General features: G+C 39.2%; 1 protein-coding gene across 1 annotated transcript in view; it reads left to right on the top strand.

Annotated features, from left to right (window-relative positions):
• ZNF484 (zinc finger protein 484) overlaps positions 1–19,291 on the top strand; it is a 442,175-nt gene that overhangs the window by 32,879 nt on the left and 390,005 nt on the right. The window lies entirely within an intron of this gene.

The raw sequence follows: 19,291 nt of genomic DNA, 5'->3' as shown, positions 1-19,291 counted from the left end.
AAGACTTGGAACCAACCCAAATGCCCATCAATGATAGACTGGATAAAGAAAATGTGGCACATATACACCATGGAATACTATGCAGCCATATAAAAGGATGAGTTCATGTCCTTTGCAGGGACATGGATGAAGCTGGAAACCATGATTCTCAGCAAACTAACACAAGAACAGAAAACTAAACACTGCATGTTCTCACTCATTAGTGGGAGTTGAACAATGAGAACACGTGGACACAGGGAGGGGAACATCACACACCAGGGGCCTGTGGGAGGTGGGGAGCTAGGGGAGGAATAGAATTAGGAGAAATACCTAATGTAGATGATGGGTTGATGGGTGCAGCAAATCACCGTGGCACGTGTATACCTATGTAACAAACCTGCACATTCTGCACGTGTATCCCAGAACTTAAAGTATAATAAAAAACAAAAAAGAAAAAAAATTGTGGAACAGAAATAACATTTTTCCTCTTTCTCTTCTTTCTTCAACAAGTTTGTCACATGTGGGGGGGGACAGAACTTTAATTTTTTTTTTAATTAATACCCTTTTGTTTTAGAACAGTTTTGAGATTATAGAAAAAATTAACAGAAAGCTCAAAAAGTTAAAATACACTTCCTTTACTCCCTGCACACAATTTCCCCTACCTCCTATTAACATCTCGCTTTAATATGATGACATGTTATAATTGATGAGCCAATATTGATACACATTAACTAAAGTGCATAGTCTACATTAGGGTTCTCTCTTGGTGATGCACAGTTCTATGGGTTTTGACAAACACATAATGTCATTAAGTCCACCACTGTGGTATCATGCAGCATAGCTTCACTGCCCTGAAAATCTCTTATCCTCTACCTATTCACTACTCCCTCTTTAACCTCTCCCTCTGCACAAACAACTCATCACCACTGATCTTTTTTATAATTCCAGTAGTTTTACTTTTTCTTAGAATATCGAATATTATAAATCATAAATGTTTAGTCTTTTAAAACTGTTTTCTTTCATTTAGAAATAGGCATTTAAGGTTCCCCCATGCATTTTTGTGATTAGGTCACATAATAGGACTATGTCTAGTTTCATAAGAAACTACCAAGTCATACTCCAAAGTGGCTATACCATTTTGCATTTCCACCAGCCATGAATGAGAATTCCTGTTGCCCCACATCCTTGCTAATATTCGTCATTGTCGGCATTTTGGATTTTGGCCATTCTAATAGACATGTAGTAGTATCTCATTTGTTTTAATTTATAATTATTTGATGACATATCATGTTGAACATCTTTTCATATGCTTATTTGCAATCTATATATCTTTTTTAGTAAGGTATCTTTTCAGTCTTTTGCCAGCTTTTAAGTTGGATTATTTGTTTTCTTGTTGTAGAGTTTCAAGTATTCTCTGTATATTTTGAATACTACCCCTTTAACAGACATGTCCTCCCTCCCTATGGCTTGTCTTCTCATTCTTTTAAGTGTCGCTCATGCAGCAGAAGTTGTGTTTTTTTTAATTATAATAAAGTCCCACTTATTAAGTTTTTCTTTTATAGGTCATCCTATAGGGTTGTATTTAAAAACTCACAGTCAAATCCAAGATTACCTTTATTTTCTCCTGCTATCTTTTAGAAGTTTTATAGTTTTGCACTTTAAATTTAGGTGTATGATCCATTTTGAGTTAATTTTTGTGAGAAGTATAAGGTCAGTATCTAGATTCATTTTTTTTTACATATGGTTTTCCAGTAGTTTTACCACCATTTGTTAAGAAGCTTATCTTTTTCCCATTGAATTGCCTTGGCTCATTTGTCAAAAATCTATTGACTATATTTGTATGGGGCTCTATCTGTGCTCTCTGTTCTATTCTATTGATCTATTAATCTATTCTTTAACAGTACCATACTCTCTAGATTACTGTAAGTCAATAGTACGTCTTAAAGTCAATTAGCATCAGTCTTCTAATTTTGTTCTTCTTACATATCATGTTGGCTATTCTGGGTCTCTTGACTTTCCATAGATTTTGAATCAGCTGGTTAATATCCACAAAGTAGCTTTATTTGGGTTTTGATAAGGACTGCATTGATCCCAATAGTGATCTGTAAATCAAGTTGAAAGAACAGATGTCTTAACAATATGGAGTTTTCTTATTCATTAACATGCAGTAACTCTATTATTTAGATATTCTTTGGTTTCTTTCATCAGATTTTAATAGTTTTTGTCAGATAAATACATATTTTGTTAGACTTATACCTAAGTACTTCATTTTTGGTGCCAGCACAAATGGCACTGTGTTTTTAATTTTAAATTTCAACTCTTCATTGCTGGCATATAAGAAAAGAATTGACTTTTTCAAAATTAACCTTTTATCCTGCATCTTTGTTATAATCACTTATAAAAGATTATATACATAGAATTCACTCTAGGCGTTTTTTGTTCATTCTTTGAGATTTTCTACATAGGCAATCATGGCACATATGAACAAAGACAGTTTTAGCACTTATCTGTACACCTTTTATTTCCTTTTTGTGTCGTATTGCATTAGTTAGGACTTTCCGTACAAAGTTAAATGAGAGTGATAAGAGGAGACATCCTTGTTTTGTTCCTGTTCTTGGTGGGAAAGTATCTTGTTTTTCATGCTTAAGTATCATGTTAAGTGGAGGAGTTGTTTTGATTTTAAAAATCAAATTGAAGAAGTTTCTCTCTATTGCTAGTTTGCTGAAAGTTTTATCATGAATGATTGTTAGATATTGTCAAATTCTTTTTATGCATATATTGATAAGATTATATTATTTTTCTTCTTTAACCCATTGATATAATGGATTGATCTCTGAATGTTGAACTAGCCTTGCGTTCTGGAATCCCACTTTGTTATGGTATATAATACTTTCCTTGTTTCTTTTTTACGCTAATAAATTTGCTATTTTTTATGCTTTTTCACAACTTCAATGAACATCAAATAAGCCACCTCCTGTGTTGTGTTTCTCTGTGTCACCTGAAGCTCCCTGTGCATGCTTTTCGATTCTACATGCCTTCTCCCCTTACAATGACCTACACATGGGGCTGCAGGAAGTTGTACCACAGACAAACATAAAGAGAACTCAAAAATGAGGATTCTCAAAAATGAATGTGTTTCCTCTCAAAGTAGTCTGACAGTGTGTTCATACAGTGATTCTCTATGAAGCCTAAACCCCGTGAGAGGTTCAGAAGGTCCTGTGTTCCTCCCTTCCTGCCTGTAATCCAGTTTCATCTCCCCGACACACTCTGTGTTAGTACAGAGTGGCCCTGAGTCACAGCCACTCTGTACTAACTATACTTCTCCCCAAAACAGGTGAAAGACTCCTTTCACCTCCCTGCCTCTGCCCATGACTTTCCCTTGGTCTGGAATGTCCCCAACAGCTCAACTCTTAAAGCTCATATAACCCCAGGCCATAGTTGGAAATATGTGTATCCTTGTTTATTCTCAACAGTTGCAATAAAAACCCACCTCCCCTTTAAAGTCTTCTTGACTGCTATACTTTAGCCTCCAAACAAAGTTAGATACCCCATGATCTCTGCTCCCATGACACCCACCCACTTTGATTATGGCATGTTCCACATTCTAATTATTTGCTTACTGTCTCCTCTGTTTGACACCTTGTCTTCTTCATCTCTGCATCTGAAGAGTTTCACACAGGGCTTACACCACAATGGGTGAATGAGCACTCAGAGAGAACATCAGAGAGGAATCTGTGCCCAGGCGAAGACCCTTCAGGGCTAAGCTTCTGTGATCTCATAACATCTTACCTTAATATTCTTCCAAGGTTTAGCACCTGGTCCTTTTAAACATGTTCGTTAATAACAATAAATAGGTTATGGTTAACTTTTACATAACTGGTTACTCTTTATAATGAAATAAGAATTTATGAATAGGATAAGTGATCCATGTAGGTGGGACGGCAGAAAGTGCACATCAGTGGCCTATGATGCATCATTAAGTTTCTTTTCTATTTCATAGAATTTTCTACTCACGTTACTATCTTATTCAGTGTTCTTTTGTTTGGTGTCAAACCAACTGAAAATCACTGAGTCTAAAATGGAAGTCATTATTCTGAAGGCTGGAAGCATGGTAGCTTCAGGAAGAGCTGGGACAAACGCCTGGAAAGAGCTCCAGGAGCAGCTCCAGCTACTCAAAGTAAATCTCTCCCAGGCTCTCTGATAGCTTTTTACAACTTCTCTTTCCACATTGCTTCGGTTTTTCTTTCAAGACTATGTCTGCTTGTCTAAGCTCCTGTTTAAATATGGAAGCACCAAAGATCCCACGTTTAAATATTCTGAGTTAAAATGACCTATAAGGAAAGACCGGTATCTCTTGATCCCAATTCCCACATTTTAAAGAGAAAATTTGGTTGAATCAGTTATTCTCCCTTTAAACTAATAGGCTTAGGTACTGGACATGATTACATAACACAAACATGGCAGGCTGGCATGCAGAGGGTAAGAACTGTTTATTTTGAGATGGCGCCTCACTCTGTCACCCAGGCTGGAGTGCAGTGGCGCGATCTTGGCTCACTGCAACCTCCATCTCCTGGGTTCAAGTGATTCTCCTGACTCATCCTCCTGAGTAGCTGGAATTACAGGTGTGTGCCACCACACCCAGATAATTTTTGTATTTTTAGTAGAAAGGAGGGGATTCACCATGTTGGCCAGGCTGGTCTCAAACTCCTGACTGCAGGTGATCCACCCACCTTGGCCTCCCAAAGTGCTGGGATTACAGGTGTGAGCCACCATGCCTGGCCAGTAACTTTAATATAGGTGGGACTCACATACAAAAAGAAAAAGTGCACCACAATGCTCTAATTCAATTCTGCTTTCTGAGAGGGTTTACAGAAAGATTAAACTGACTTATTGCGAGCACTTTTCCCCTTAGACCAAATTTTGGTTAGCTATAATCAAACTATGAAGCTCATTATTATTCTTATGAACTGTAGAATCTAAAAAGATACACCAGTCTTCTGCCTGTTTGCCAAGACTTTGTCCTGAGCCACTCCTACAAGGCAGATAAATACAGCACTCAGCACAGGACTGTGGTCCGCACTGACTCTCCTTACTTTCCTTCTCTGCCTTCACAATCACATCTTAACTTACTCCCTTTTCAAAGTTAAGAACTACATTCGTATTTTCTTTTTTACTCTCTGTTCTTTTTAACTCAGGAATCCTTGTCTCCTTCCTGTCTTGAAAGCTTCAGCCTTCTGAGAGTTAATAAAATTTCAAAACCTAGATAAAAACTAAATCTTTTGAGATTCAGTGCTAAATTCTCAATTTGTGTTCACCAAAAGACATATCGATGGGCAGTGACTAATTTGATGATTATTTCCCGTGAACTGATAAGTACATTTTTTTTTTTTTTTTTGAGACAGAGTCTTGCTCTGTCAGCCAGGCTGGAGTGTAGTGGCATGATCTTGGCTCACTGTAACCTCCGTCTCCTGGGCTCAAGCAGTTCCCCTGCCTCAGCCTCCTGAGTAGCTGGGATTACAGATGTGTGCCACCATGCCCAGCTAATTTTCACATTTTGAGTAGAGACAGGGTTTCACCATGTTGACCAGGCCGGTCTCAAACTTCAGACCTCAGGTGATCCGCCTGCCTCGGCCTCCCAAAGTGCTGGGATTACAGGTACGAGCCACTGTGCCTGGCCCAAGTGCATTCCTTTTTGAACAACTAAGAAGTTTTGTAATGACTTGTGAAATGAGGTGATGAAATATAATTAAATTAAGCACTATTTTAATGGTGGTTCTCCATGGAATATTTCACAAAAATTATTCAGCACCTTAAGTTTTTAAGAACTAATCATGAAATAATATATTAATAAGCCAGGAACATAGTGTTATAAATAGATACAAAATAGTTTAGAGATTTAAGTTTTGTATTCACAGAGATGGGAATGGAATAAATCAGTTGTTCTTATACCCTTTTAGCACTGAGACAATGTGACCTGTGATTTCCAAAAGATTATTTGAGATATGGGAGAAAAGCCAGATTTTACACGCAAGATTCTGGACAATAGATTGAGAGAGAAAATGTATGAAAATACACACTGAAGCATCAATTGCCTGTTTACAGATGAACCAGGAAAGACAAGATACAGAATTACAAAATAAACATAAATGGTAATTCTTAGCAGCATATTGAGCCAATTTATTTGGAGAACATTATGAGAACATGCAGGCCAACACTGCTGCTACTACTTGTTAAATAGACAAAAAATGATGTTTTTTTTTCATTCTGGAGACTATTTTTAGCAGTTTAACACTAGACAAGATGATATGTTAAATAGACTATAAAGCTAATGTACTTACTCTGTTTTGTTTCTTCATTTCTTTAAATTCTGGCATAATTTTCAGGAGAAAGAAAATCATAAGAGTTTCTTCAACATTTCTTTCTCTTGAAACTCAGATTTACATTATTGAAGAATTAAATAACAGGTCACTACATAAATGTTCCTGAATTTTCAGAGACTAGATACATTCAGTAAACACAGCCAGGACTCTTTTGGATGTAAATGACAAAGACACAACTCAAACCTACTTTAACTCTTGTAACAAAGTGCTGAAGGGCAGGCAGGCCTTAGGGCATAAGCAGCACCTCTAGAATTGAGTCTTACCTCTTCCATCTCTACTTTTCTCTGTGTTGGTTCCATTTTATTTGTTTCCTGCAATGACTCATATCTTGTGATTGAAAAGCAATGAAGCCTGATAGACATTTACTTCTGCAGGAATACTCGAGGGAGCTCAATCATTAGGGACCTTTTCAGAATATGGTTTGCCCCTGTAGGCCTTGAGAACCATATCTTTCTCCCCAGAACATTTTTGTTGCTGAGCATCCTCACAGCCCATTTATTTTGACCCAAATTGCTGCTCAGTAAAGGGACACAGATATTTAAGGGACCTGGGGGGTGGTTCAAAAAGAGTAATTTTCTAGGGTGTCCATGTATTTTTAAGTAATTGTATAGGCATCAATCAGGACCTCACCTCTTCCTCCATTCACCCACCAAGAGATTGGGGATTGCTTTGTTAAATGTCAAAAGGCTGTGCTGGCTCACTCGTTCAGCACTTTGCAAAAGATGAGTATTATCGCAATGGCATAGTGCCCACACACATCCAATGAATGAACAGCAGCTTTTGAAAAATGTTATAAATAAAATAACTGCATGAATTCCACCAGATAAATCACAGTTTCTTTGAAAGTCAGCACCGTGAGAACAATGTGTTTGCTTTTTTGTTTTCTCAAAGTAAAAGTTTAGACAAGTATATTCTAGTAACATCATTTTATTTTTGTTTTGAGACAAGGTCTCACTTGTCATTCAGGCTGGAGTGCAGTGGTGTGATTAGAGCTCACTGCAGCCTCAAACTCCTGGGATCAGGTGACCCTTCCACCTCAACCTCCCAAGTAACTGAGACTACAGGCATGTGCCACCACACCTGTCTAATAATATCTATACAGATTAGAGTTTACCTCTATATGATCATGAAACAACTTTAACATGACAGAACATCATAAACAATTTTGACATGTAAGTAGCTTTTCTGATATTCGAAGCTCTCAAATGTATGATAAGCAATCCAACTCAACTAGTTAAACAAAGACAAAAAAACCTCTACTAAGTAAACATTAGAGAATCTTACCACATTTTGAGTATTTTATTAGCTGAGTAAAAGAGACAAAATATACAAAAATTTAAAATGCCCTTTAATGACAGTTCATTTTTTTCTCTGATTATAATAGCAAGAGCTGTGCATGTGTTCTTTCATTTAAATAGCACTACATTCTCCTTTGATATAATTTTTATATCCTCCCTCTGTGTGTGTATATAAAAATATGTACATATAATATGCATCCTGACACATACATACATTTATATATGAAATTTGAAATTAAAATATTAAGCATGGCTGAGCATGGTGGCTCATGCCTATAATTCCAGCACTTTGTGAGGCTGAGGTGGGTGGATCATGAGGTCAGGAGTTTAAGACCAGCCTGGCCAAGATGGTGAAACCCCGTCTCTACTAAAAATACAAAAATTAGCCAGGCATGGTGGCAGGCACCTATAATCCTAGCTACTTGGGGGAGCTGAGGCAGAGAATTTCTTGAACAAGGGAGGCAGAGATTGTAGTGAGCTGAGATCATGCTACTGCAATCCAGCCTGGACAACAGAGCAAGACTCCATCTCAAAAAAAAAATAAATGAATAAAATAAAATATTAAGCTGGTATAATTATAACTACTCTTTTGAAACTTTTAAGTACTTTTGGTCATATTAATCAGTTGCTCTAAAATTTCCACATGGACATTTTCAAAGTGCATAGTTGCACACATCCCAATTGGAGAGTTCCAGTTTGGTTCAGATGGAGTAAAAACATTCTGCCTTATCTCCTGATTCAACTGAAAATTATGGACAAAATGCATAATGTTACTATCAGAAGACCCTGAAAGTTGGATAAGAGTAAGTGCAATTGGTATGGAACTCAGGACTTGAAGAATGACATAGTGGTGATTTCCCTAAATTGATTCCCTCCTTCCCTCCCTTCCTCTTTCCTTCCCTCACTCTCATCCTTCCTCTTTCCCTTCTTCCTCCCTCCCTCTCTCCCTTCTTATTTTTCCTCTTCTACCCATTTTTCTGCTGCTTCTCAGTCTTCTTCTTGCTTCTTATGTATTCAAGCTTGAGCTCTGACACAGACTGAAACTAGAACTGCAGACAGGCAGACTGAAGGAGATAAAGACATGAAGAAATATTCAAAATATCAACAAATCCAGGAGACGATTTAAAAAAATTAAAATAGGTCACTTACTAGACTAATAAAAAAGAAAAGAAAAGAAGATTCAAATAAACACAATCACAAATGACAAGGGCAATATTACCACTGACCTCACAGAAATACAAACAACTATCAGAGAATATTATAAACACCTCTATGCATATAAACCAGAAAATCTAGAAGAAATGGATAAATTCCTGGACACATACACCCTCCCAAGACTGAACCAGGAAGAAATTGAGTCCCTGAACAGACCAGTAACAAGCTCCAAACTTGAATCGGTAATGAATAGCCTACCAACCAAAAGAGGCCCAGGAACAGAGAGATACAGCTGAATTCTACCAACTGTACGAAGAAGAGCTGGTATTATTCATACCAAAACTATTCCAAAAAATTGAGGAGGAGGGACTCCTTCTGAACTCATTCTGTGACCCAGATACCAAAACCTGGCAGAGATAGAACAAAAACAAAAAACCTTCAGGCCAATATTCTCCATGAATGTTGATGCAAAAATCCTCAACAAAACACTAGCAAACCAAATCGAGCAGCAGATCAAAAGTCATCTCCAACACAATCAAGTAGGCATCATCCCCAGGATTCAAGTTTGGTTCAACCTACACAAATCAATATATGTGATTCATCACATAAAAAAAACTAAAGACAAAAACCATATGATTATCTCAAAAGATGCAGAAAAGGCTTTCAATAAAATTCAGCATTCATTCATGTTAAAAACTCTCAATAAACTAGGTATTGAAGAAACATACCTCAAAAGAATAAGAGCCGTATATGACAAACCCATGGTCAATATCGTACTTAACGGGCAAAAGCTGGAAGCATTCCCCTTGGAAACTGGAATAAGATAAGGTTGCCCTCTTTCTCTACTTCTATTCAGCATAGTTTTGGAAGTTCTGGCTAGGGCAATCAGGCAAGATAAAGGAATAAAGGACATTCAAATAAGAAGAGAAGAAGTCAAACTACCCCTATTTGCAGATGACATGCTCTTATATCTAGAAAACCCCATAGTCTCAGCCCAAAAGCTTATTCAGCTAATAAGCAACTTCTTTATTAAGCTAATAAGCAAAATCTCAGAATACGAAATCAATGTGCGAAAATTACTAGCATTCCTATACACCGACAACAATCAAGCCAAGATCCAAATCAGGAACAAACTCCCATTCACAACTGCAGCAAAAAGAATAAAATACCTAAAAATAAAGCTAACAAGGGAGGTGAAAGGTCTCTACAAGGAGAACTACAAACCACTGCTAAATAAATCAGAGAATGCACAAACAAATAGAAAAAGAAGAATGGATAAGAAGAATCAATATTGTTAAAATGGCCATATTGCCCAATGCAATTTATAGATTCAATGCTATGCCTATTAAACTATCATTGACATTGTTCACAGAACTACAAAAACTATTTTAATATTCATATGGAACCAAAAAGGAGCATGAATAGCCAAGACAACCCTAAGCAAAAATAGCAAAGCTGGAGGCATTACACTACTCAATTTTGAACTATACTACAGGGCTACATTAACCAAAATAGCATGGTATTGGTACAAAAACAGGCACATAGACCAATGGAACAGAATAGAGAACCTGCAAATAAGACCGCACACCTACAACTATCTGATCTTCAACAAACCTGACAAAAGAAGGCAATGGGGAAAGGATTCCCTATTCAATAAGTGGTGCTGGGATAACTGGCTAGCCATATGCAGAAGATTGAAATTGAACCTCTTCCTTATACCATATACAAAAATTAACTCATGATGCATTAAAGACTTAAATGTAAAACTTAAAACCATAGAAACCCTGGAAGACAACCTAGGCAATACCATTCTGAACAGGCACAGGCAAAGATTTCACGATAAAGATGCCAAAAGCAATTGCAACAAAAGCAAACATTGACAAATGGGATTGAATCAAACTAAAGAGCAAAAGAATCTATCAACAGAGTAAACTGACATCCTACAGAATACGAGAAAATATTTGCAAACTATGCATCTGACAAAGGTCTAAAATCCAGCATCTATGGAACTTAAACTAATTTAAAAAAACACACACACACAACCCCAGTAAAAACTGGGCAAAGGACATGAACAGATACTCTTCAAAAGAAGACATACATGGGCAAATAATCACATGAAAAAGGTTCGACATCACTGATCATTAGAGAAATGCAAATCAAAACCACAGTGAGATACCATCTGACTCCAGTCAGAATGGCAATTTTTTAAAAATAACACATTATAAACTATACCTAACATTTATAGATCACTCCATCCAACAACAGCAGAATACATGTTTTTCTAAAAAAATTAATGATATCCTGAAACATTCTTCAGCAGAACTGTTACAAATTTGTTTTTTTGAAAAACCTGAAATTTCTTCTTTTAATTGGTAATTGTGGGAATTCACTCAAGGTGGTGGCAAAAATATTAAGGGAAAAATAGTAGAGAAAGTTAAAAATATAGTCTCAAACCCTTTTGGAAGACCTAAAGCTTTTTTCATAGTTTCAGGAGAAGTTTCTGCTGAAGGCAGCCTAAATCCTCCTTACATTTAGTTAATAAGTAAAGCAAGTAGCTAAGGTATGTGGAGGCATTTACCTAACTAACTTGTTTTTTCATGTGGTCTTTAAACTAACTTTGGAGCTGGATGGTCCTCTCAGTGTGGGGGAGGTTAACCAACGATATTATCTGCTAATGGTCTTTGCTTTAGGCATTGGATCCTGTGCTTTAATCTTCACTCTAGTGGTGTTGACTCAAGCCTTTGTCAATTAAACTTTACTAAATAAATGCCAGTCTCACTGCTGAGGAGGGCTGATGATTGCAACTCTTTACAGCACCCTCCAGGGAGCCTGTAAGTGGCCATGGACCCTTAGCCAAACTAGCAAAACATAATATCTGTGTGCCAGTGTACTTTATTCTCTGTTGCTCAGTCACGGTCTGTGGGACAGAGCCCTGCAGGTGGTGACCCCAACAGGTAACAATTTCTTTTTAACTTTTATTTATTTTTTATTTTATGTTTTTATTTTTATTTTATTTATTTATTTACTTATTTTGAGATGAAGTCTTGCTCTGTCACCCAGGCTGGAGTGCAGTGGCACAATCTCGGCTCACTGCAACCTCTGCCTGCTGAGTTCAAGCAATTCTCCTGTCTCAGCCTCCCAAGTAGCTGGGACTGCAGGCACATGCCACCATGCCAGACTAATTTTTTTTTTGTTTATTTAGTAGAGATGGGGTTTCACCACGTTAGCCAGGATGGTCTTGATCTCCTGACCTCGTGATCCACCCACCTCAGCCTCCCAGAGTGCTGGGATTACAGGCGTGAATCACCGTGCCCAGTCTTAACTCTTATTTTAAGTTCAGGGGTATATGTGAAGGTTTGTTACATGGGTAAACCTGTGTCATGGGGGTTTACTGTACAGATTATTTTATCATCCAGGTATTAAGCCTAGTACTCATTAGTTATCTTTCCTGATCTTCTCCCTCCTCCCACCCTCCAACCCTTTGAGGTACCACAGTGTGTGTTGTTATCCTCCTGTCCATGTGTTCTCATCAGAATGGCTACTATTAAAAATCAAATAAACAAACAAAAAAAAAACCCAGATGCTGGTGAAGTTGTGGAGAAAAATGAACAATTATACATTGTTGGTGGAGTGCAAATTAGTTCAACCATTGTGGAAGACAGTGTGGTGATTCCTCAGAGACGTAAAGACAGAAATGCCACTCAACCCAGCAATCCCATTACTGGAAATATACCTAAAAATAGAAATCACTCTATTATAAAGACACATACACATGTATGTTCACTGCAGCACTATTCACAATAGTAAAGACATGAAATCAACCTAAATGCCCTACAATTGTATACTGGATTTAAAAAGTAGTACATATACCATGGAATACTATGCATCTATAAAAAAGAACAAGAATCATGCCCTTTGCACACACATGAATGGTGCTGGAGGCCATTATCCTTAGCAAACTAATACAGAAACAGAAAACCAAATACAGCATCTTCTCACTTGTAAATGGGAGCTAAATAATGAGAACATATGGACATACAGAGGGAAACAACACACACTGGGACCTATTGGAGGGTGGAGGGTGGGAGGAAGGAGAGGCTCAGGAAAAATAACTAATGGGTATCAGGCTTAATACCTGGGTCATGAAATAGTCTGTACAACAAACCTTCATGACTCAAGTTTACCTGTGTACCAAACTGATAGGGAAGTGCTGGGAAGGGAAGAGGTTGTCTCTTTAAATGATGGGGAATCAGGGAAGGGAAGTGCTGGGTAGAGGAGGGCGTGGTCCCTGGCTAGGGCTCCACCCCCACGGATCGAGGTGAGGACAAGCACTTCCGCTTTCATGCTCAAATGTTGCATTTTCAAAGGCCACCCTGGCCTGTCATGCCCCCATCATAGGCCTATAAAAACCTGAGAGGTTAGCAAAGCAGGGACACAGCAGCTGGACATCCCAAGGAACACATTGGCAGAAGACACAAGCGGCTGGTCATCGAGAGCACCTTGGTGGAAGAGCGTGCTGCCAGCAGACCATCAAATCTTCCAGAGGGTTGGAGAAGAATCTGGCCCCAGAGGACCCTGACTCCAGAGGAAAACCATCTCCCTTCTGGTTCACCATCTGCTGAGAGCTACTTGTACTCAATAAAACCTTGCACTCATTCTCCAAGCCCACGTGTAATCTGATTCTTCTGGTACACCAAAGCAAGAAACCCCGGGATTCAGAAATCACACTGTCCTTGTGAAAAGGAAAGGTGTCTAATTGAGCTAACACAGGCTGCCTACAGATGGTACACTAAAAGAGCACCCTGTAACACACGCCCCTGGGGCTTCAGCTGCAAACATTCACCGCTAGACACCACCATGGTGTTGAAGCCCCACAGCCTGTCTGTATGCTCCCCTAGAGGTTTGAGCAGCAGGGCACTAAAGAAGCAAGTCACGCCCCCTTCACCTTTCCTGCAAGGGGAACAAGGGAATCTTTCCCATTTCAAAACCTATACATGTACCCCTAAAAGTTCTAAAGAAAGTGCTAATTCACCCATTCACTCTGTTCAGATGAGAATTCTAGGAGTGAGGGTTCTCTGCTGTATAGAATTTTTTGACTTTAAAATATAATCCTAGCAACCTTTTTGATACCTTAGCACCAGGCAATTAAAAGGAAGTCCTTACTCCAGCATGGTGGAGACAGACTCGTGACGTTCCAGAGTTTGGCCTCTCAAGGACCATGAACAAGATCAGGCCCCCAAACTTCTCCAGTGGTGAACAGAGCAGCCCCTATGGGAGAGATCCTTCTGACTCTTAAGTGGCAACAAAGAGGCCTCTGTGAGAAAAAGCCTTCCCTGATCCCCTGATCCTACACCATGAAGTGGTAGTGAAAGCTGTGAGGCATTTGTGGTGGCCCCATAGGCTTTTATCTCAGCTCATGCTTCCAAGGTTGTCAGGGTTGCAAACTGTGTAACATGGAGCTTTCTAGCTAGAACACCAGAAAAAGATACCCTGGGGAATAAAAGTCTGGGGGGAGGATCAGAGAGGAGAGACAAAGAAATTTTTTTGCTTGTGTTTATGAAGTTCCGGGATCATTCCTTAGCCGTGCATGCACAAAATCAACTTGAATAAGCAGAACAATGCTTTGAGAATTGAATTACGATGTAGACTATTCAGACCAGCATCTGGGAGGTGCATAGGTAGGGCAATCTAGAATATCCTTGCAAAACCTTCAAAAATGAAACTAAATAGTAGGCATTGTTGTTGAGAAAATTGTTCTTCAAGGTCTTTTTGTTAAGAGCACTGTACCTGAGGCATGACTCTTAAATGTGTGACTGCAGATAGTTTTTGCTAAGATAGCTTTTGCTAAGGGTGCTGCTGTTACAGCCATTGTTGCTAAGGAAAGTGTTGCTAAGGGCAACGTTGCTAAGACATTTTTGCTAAGACCATAATTCTAAGGAAGTTTTAACTAAAGGGACTTATTTGTTAAGGTTGTTGTGGCAAGAATTTTTGCTAAGGATGCTGTTGCTGATAGCATGATTATACTGGTCACTCTTGTACAGGTGCTATACCCACTGTTGCTAAGGGCAAGATTGCTATGGTACTGCTGCTAGCCACTGTTACAAAGAATGTTATTGAGAGCTAGGTCTTGCATTTTTATTAAAGGTATTCCTGCTAAGGAATGTTTGCTAAGATGCGCTTACGGAGGGTATTGCTGCTCTGGCCCCTATTGCTAAGGTGAAGTTTGCTGTTGGAACCATCGCCAACAGGGTGGCTTATAAGGATATGGTTGCTTAGGGGATTCGTTGTCATTGGCATTGTAACTAAGTGTGTTGTTGCTAAGGAAATTGCTGCTTAGGACTTCTTTATTTATTCTTTATTCTTAAAGGCAGTGATGTTGAATGTGCTGTTACAAAGGGAGTTTCTCCTAAGGTTGCTGTTGCTCGGGAACTGTTGCCATGGCCACCATTGCTAAGAAATGTTGCTAAAGGCAATTTTTCTAAAGATATTGTTAAGAGCTTGGTTGCCAAGGGTGTTGCTAAGACGATTGTTGCCACGGGAATTGTATTAGGTTGGTGCAAAGGTGACGGCGGTTTTTGCCACTGAAAAACCACCATCACCTTTGCACCAACCCAATAGTTAAGAACATTACTGTTGCATATAGCGTTGCAATAGATTTTGCTCCTAGGGCCTCTTAGATAAGGGTTACTGCCACTGTAGCTAAATGCATGGCTTATATGGCCATTATTGGTCACAGTTACAATAGCCACTCTTGAAAAAGAAGCCATTCCTATGACCACTGCTGCTAAAAAGACATTGTTATTAAGTATGTGATACTAACGGAACTCTTTCAGAGTGTGGTTGCTAAGCACATTATACCAGGTTTTTGCTAATGATATTGTTGTGACGGCCTTTATGCTTAAGATGTTGCTTTTAAAGGCTTTTAAAGGTGTGAGTGTTAAGACTGGTGTTGCAAGAAAGTTTTTGCTATGAATGGGTTTGCTAAGTCAAATAGTGACCATTTGGATGGTTTGGATGGTTGCTAAGAAAGCTGTTGTTAGCGGCATTTTTGATAAGAGTATATTATTGGTAAGGTTATTGTTCTTAAGGGCGTTGCTATGATTTGGATGTTTGTCCCCTCCAAACCTCATGTTGAAATTTGTTCCCCAATGTTGGCGATGGGGCCTAATAGGAGGTATTTCTTATTAATAGATCAATCCCCTTCCTTGAGGCTAAGTGAGTCTTCTAGCAGTTCTTGCCAGAGATGGTTGTTAAAAAGAGCCTGAGATCTTTCTCCTTTCTCCCTCCCTCTCTCTTTCTCTCTAACGTCATGTGAGCTCTGCACACACCAGCTCCCCTTCATCTTCTGCCATGAGTAGAAGCAGCCCGAGGCCCTCAGCTGACACAGAAACCCAATCTTGAACTTCCAAGCCATCAGAATTCAGAACCAAGTAAATGTTTTTTCCTTATAAATAACCCATCCTCAGGTCTTTCTTTCGAGCAACACAAAATAATGTAAGTCAGGTGTGGATGTCAAAAAAGTTTTGTAAGGGTATTGTTCTTTAAGGCCTTGAAGTTAAGGGTGTTTTGTGCAAGGAAAGTTTTGCTAAGGGTGCTATCGCTTTGACCAGTGTTTCTAAGGAAACTATTGCTAAAAGCCTTTTTTTTTTTTTTTTCTCAGAGCATTATCCCTAAGGACTTAATTGCTAAGTGAGGGGTTAGTAATATTTTTACCAAGGGGTTGTGGCTAAGGAAGTCATTGCTGAGGTTCTTTTGTTAAGGATGCTGTTCTTAAAGGCACTTTTTCTGTTTTGTTTTGTTTTGTTTTGTTTGAGACAGGGTCTCACTCTGTCACCCAAGCTGGAATGCAGTGGCATGATTACAGCTCACTGCATGCTTGAGCTCCTGGGCTCAAAGTGATCCTCCTGCCTCAGTCTCCAAAGCAACTGGGACAACAGGTACACACCATCATGCCTAGTGTATTAGTCTGTTCTCACATTGCTAATATAGACATACCTAAGACTGGATAATTTTTAAAGGAAAGATGTTTAATTGACTCACAGTCCCCATGGCTGGGGAGGTCTCACAATCATGGAAGAAGGCAAAAGAGGAGCAAAGTCACATCTTACAAGGCGGCAGGCAAGAGAGCTTGTGCAGGAGAGCTCCCCTTTATAAAACCATCTGATTTTGTGAGACTTATTCACTACCATGAGAACAGCATGGGAAAGACCCACCCCCATGGTTCAGTTACCTCACATTGGGCCCCTCCCACACCACATGGGAATTATGGGAGCCACAATTCAAGATGAGATTTTGGGTGGGGATACAGGCAAACCACATCACCTAGCTAGCTTTTTAATTTTTTTTGTAGAGATGAGATCTCACTATGCTCCCCAACCTGGTCTTGAATCCCTGGACTAAGGCAATCCTCCCATCCTCCCCTCTCAAAGTGCTGAAATTGTAGGCATGAGCCACTGTGCCCAGCCAAAGGCATTGATTTTAATGTTGCTGTTGGATGTTTTTGCTAAAGGCGCTGTTACTAAGAACACTGTGGCCATGACCACTATTGCAGAGGCTACTGTTGCTAAGAATATTGGTGCTAAGGATTTTGCTAAGGAAAGAGTGTTGAATTTAAGAAAATTGTTGTTATGGGCCATTTTCTTAGGGTCGTTGTTCTTAAAGGCCTTGACAGTAAGAGTGTTGAAAAAATTACCTTAGGACGTTTTGTAAGGACACTGTGTTAAAGATATCATTACAGTGGTTACCTCTAAGGGTTTTGATGTTAAGGGCCCTGATGCTAAAAACACATTTAGGTAATTTTTAGTAAAACTCATTGTTGCTAAGAATGTTGACGTTAGGTACATTATTGTAAGGCACTTTTACAAAGTGTCTTGTTGCTAAAGTGATCATTGCTAAAGGCATTATTGCTAAGGGCACCATTTCTCCCTGAATCCGAAGAGCTTTGTTGTTAAGGACCATTTTTGCTAAGAACATTGTTTCAAAGGGTGTTAAAGTTAAACACGTTATTACTGAAATATTTCTAAGTACATTTGTAAAGGCATCTTACCTAAGGGTGTTACTGCTAAGAGCACTGTTTTAAGGAACTGAGGCTAAGAGCATTGTTGCTGAAGGGGTTGATATTGAGGCCACTTGTTATGAAAGGCCATTGTGTCTAAGTATAACAGTTTCTAAGGACATTGTTTTAAGGGCATTATTTTAAAGGTTATTGTTGCTAAGACCATTAAAGTCAGTGATGGTGTTGTTCCTGAGGGGATGTTAATAAAACCATTGTTTCTAAGAGTATTATTACTAAAGGACTCTGATGCTAAGGACATTGTTGTAAATACCTTTTGGTAGAAGGCATTGTTCCTAAGGGGATTCTGACTAAAGACACTGTTACAAGGGGTATCTTTTATAAGAATATTGTTGCTAAAGTTGATTTTCCTAAAGCCCATTTTAGCTAAAGGCATTGTTGCTAAGTACACTGTTGTCAAGGATGTTGTTGCTGAGAGTGCTATTGTTAAGAGCATTATGTTCCAAAGGATCTGTTGCTAAGGAATTGATGACAATTGCATTGTTTCTTATTTATTTATTTATTTATTTTAGAGGGAGCATCCCTCTGTTGCCCAGGCTGGAGTGTGGTGGCAGGATCTCAGCTCACTGCAATCTGTGCCTCCTGGGTTCAAGCAATTCTCTTGCCTCAGCCTCCTGAGTACCTTGGATTACAGATGTGCACCACCATGCCCAGCTAATTTTTGTATTTTTAGTAGAGATGGGGTTTCATTATGTTGGCCAGGCTGGTCTTGAACTCCTGACTTCATGCGATCTACCTACCTCAGCCTCCTAGAATGCTGTGATTACAGGCTTGAGCCACTGTGCCCCATCTGTAATTGCATTCTTTCTAAGGGCCTGTGTTAAGGGCACTATGCTAATGTTTTTGCTAAAAGTCATCATTACAAAGGCTGTGGTCACTAATGTGGTTGTTCCTAATGATGTTGTTGCCATGGACCATGTTCCTAAGGACCACTGTGGCTATGGGTGATGTTTCAATTGGCTTCAAGAGTAAGGTCACTGTTGCTAAAGAAGTTATTTCTGGCCGGGCGCGGTGGCTTATGCCTATAATCCCAGCACTTTGGGAGGCCGAGGTGGGTGGATCACAAGGTCAAGAGATCAAGACCATCCTGGTCAACATGGTGAAACCCCGTCTCTACTAAAAATACAAAAATTAGCTGGGCATGGTGGCGCGCACCTGTAGTCCCAGCTACTCGGGAGGCTGAGGCAGGAGAATTGCTTGAACCCAGGAGGCGGAGGTTTTGGTGAGCCGAGATCGTGCCACTGCACTCCAGCGTGGGTAACAACAGTGAAACTCCATCTCAAAAAAAAATAAAAATAAAAAAGAAGAAGTTGTTTCTAAGTACATTGTTCCTGGAGGCATTGTTGTATGCGTGATGTTAGTAAGAGGGTTAGTTGAAGGTCATCGTGGCTAAAGGCATTATTGCT

Source organism: Cebus imitator, unplaced genomic scaffold, assembly GCF_001604975.1.
Source record: "Cebus imitator isolate Cc_AM_T3 unplaced genomic scaffold, Cebus_imitator-1.0 Scaffold598, whole genome shotgun sequence".
NCBI classification, from domain to species: Eukaryota; Metazoa; Chordata; class Mammalia; order Primates; family Cebidae; genus Cebus; species Cebus imitator.
Note: the sequence above shows the minus strand (reverse complement) of the source record. Positions and strands in the feature narration are given on the sequence as shown.